Below are 2,970 nucleotides of genomic sequence, written 5' to 3'. Positions count from 1 at the left end.
TCCAAAAGCCTCGCTTTCCTGACTGATTTTTGCACCACAATAATAAAGTTAATAATGAAAAAAAAACATTTATCCCGTGGCCAGGGACACTGCCCAAGCAGAGCGTTAGATCTATGACCTATCAACAGAAATCGCTGAGAGCAAATTGAAGTTTGTTAACTGATTTATATAAATGACTGAAACAGCAAAGCAGATTTACCTAATTTCCATAATTTAAAAATTGACAATTTCATAAATACCTTTTCTAAACCATCAGGATGATTCTGTTCTTGAAAAGAAGAAAAACGAAACAAAGTTTAAAAAAGAAGTCAAATCAACATGCGACTGTAGGGGACTGTCATGGGCTGAATTGTGTCTCCTAAAAAGACATGTTGAAGCCCTAACCCCACGACCTCAGAATGGGTCTTTACAGAGGTCATCAAGTTAAACAGGAAGTCATTAGGGTGGGCCCTGATCCACTGTGACGAGTGTCCTAATAAAAACCGGATATTTGGATGCAAATTGATGCCGCACAGAGGGAAGGCCATGCGAAGACACAGGGAGAAGACAGCCACCTGCGAGCCGAAAGATGCCAGGGGCTCCCGGAAGCCAGGACAGAGGCATGGAGCAGGTTCTCCCTTCCGGCCCTCCGCAGCAGCCAATTTCTGTCCACACCTCGAATTCGGACTTCTAGACGCCGGAACTGCGAGACAATATACTTCTGGTTTCATGCCCCCCAGTGTATGGTACTTCATTACAGCAGCAAATTAACATAGGCACTTTTGTCTCCTGAGGCCGCCATCAGGTGTCTCCCTGCTATGTTTGGGGAACCTCCATGGTGCACCCTTGCTAGGAGGTAGAGCCTCCCACCCCTGCCACGCTTCCGCTGCGAAAGGCAAAAGGAAAGACTCTCTGTTCCCAGCCCCTGACAGTGGACGCTCCCTTCCAAAACGGATCTGGAGCACGGGGCAGTTTAAAGTTTATTCCTTTGCCACCAGCACTGGTAGTGCCCTACGTCTTGTTGTAAGTGCTCCAATAGCTCCACCCAGCACTTGCTGGACGCCTGACCTTGGCCATAGGGCCAATCATTTGATTTCACTTGGTTCCTGCCCCATTTCCAAGCCTAGTCCTACAGCCTTCCCATTGGTTCTGTGAGCTCTGCCCCTCTAATAAGTGAGTGCAGATCAGCAGAGGGCTGAGCGTGGCCACTGCACCTTGACCGGCATTTCCAACCACTGCCCGTCAGACATCATCCTCTCAGTGTGTCCAAAGGCGTTGCCTTTCTCCTCTCCTCTTGTCTCCACCTCTGCCACCAAACTACTTCTGTTAGTGTACCCTGTGCTCCCTACACCCAGGCTGGGCCTCGGGGCCATCACCATCTCCTCCCTCGGCTGATGGCCGGCCACATGTGATCCCTCTCCCAAGCATCCCACCCGTACTTCCCCTTCTTCCCAGACCCCAAGCTGCCACCCTTGTTTTAGGTCCTCACCTCCCACCTGAAATGCTGCCCCAGCCCCCGTCCCCCCCCCCGACTTTGTCCCATAGTCCCTGCTCCCTCAGGTTCCTCGTGCACTGTGGCCCAAGGCAGGAGAGTCAGGATGGAGACAAAGGCCTGGATCTGTCCCTACCTTCCCCATCTTCATGCTTTGCCCAGGCTGCAACTCCTGCACTAACCACCCTCCCAAACCTGCTCCCAATTTGATTCTATCCATCCCTCAAGGCCCATCTTGAAGATTTTTATGATTCTATCAGCCAGATGTGCTCCTTCCGTAGAATCTCCTCTACTTTTTTTTTCTGGCGCGACTCTTATGTTATTGCACTTCGAGTCATCGCCATCTGCACACTCATCTGATTCCTGGTATTCACTTGCAACTCTGTTGAACAGAATTTGCCCTTGACTCATCTTCACCTCCACTGCCACCAGCATCACCTCTCACTGGATTATTGCTATAGCTTTCTAACTGATCATTCAGTAGAAAAGCCTAAGTCAAACGACCTGATGTGATCTGCTCTCCACATCCTCTCTGCCCTGAAGGCATCTTCCTGCCTCCTTCTCTCGTCCTCCTCCAACCTCGTGGCCTCCTTCCTGTTCCTTCTACACACCAGGCACACGCCTGCCTCAGGGCTTTTGCATGTGCTGTTCTTGCTACCAGGCTAACTCTTGAAACTTCTCTAAGTCTTTGCTCAAATGTCACCTTCTCAAGGAGGTCCACTCCAACCCCCCCCACCTCCGCCCCGCACGCTTAGTCCCCCTTTCCTGTGCGTCTCCTTCCTCTTTCTCTCTACACCATGGCTCATCTGCTAACACACTGTACAACTTATGCATTTATTATGTTTGCTGTTTGTTGTCTGTCTTGCCACCCCCACCTGCTCTAACACGAGCTCCTCCAGAGCAGGGATCTGTCTGTTATGCTCACCGGTGTATCCCATGTGCCCGGTACATGGTTGGTGCTCAATAAATATGTGTTACATAAATGAATCTCTGTATTCTGCATACACAGAGCTATGATAACCAGTAGGTTCCCAAATCATGCTACTTTTTTTAAAAAGCATAACTGCCTGGTTGCTTAGTTGCTCTTCCCTGTGCTGCCATGGAAACCAACAGCCCAGAGACAGGTTGCTTCTCATCAAGTCAGGCAACGTGTACCGCCCCCCACAGAACACACAGACGTGCGCCCATACTCTCCACAACCTGGGGACTGGATGCACTGGCCAGTCAGGTAGAAGTATCAGGATACAAATGTCCCCGGGACCAGCACCCATCCCTGCTCAGGCGGCCTTGGGATTCCCCCAGGAGACGCACACTGTGAGCGGGAAGGCTCCCCGGAGGCTTCGCCCTGACTGACGTGTTCCCACACAGACCACACATTCTGTTCTCAGGAGATTCTCAAGTCCAAATGTTCACATTGCCTCCCCCAGGAATCGTTTCTTCTCTATTCCCAATAATAGCAGGCATTTATGGAGCACTTACTATGGATGAGGCACTTAACA

The sequence above is a fragment of the Pteropus vampyrus genome, unplaced genomic scaffold, assembly GCF_000151845.1.
Source record: "Pteropus vampyrus isolate Shadow unplaced genomic scaffold, Pvam_2.0 Scaffold215, whole genome shotgun sequence".
Classification (NCBI taxonomy): domain Eukaryota; kingdom Metazoa; phylum Chordata; class Mammalia; order Chiroptera; family Pteropodidae; genus Pteropus; species Pteropus vampyrus.
Note: the sequence above shows the minus strand (reverse complement) of the source record.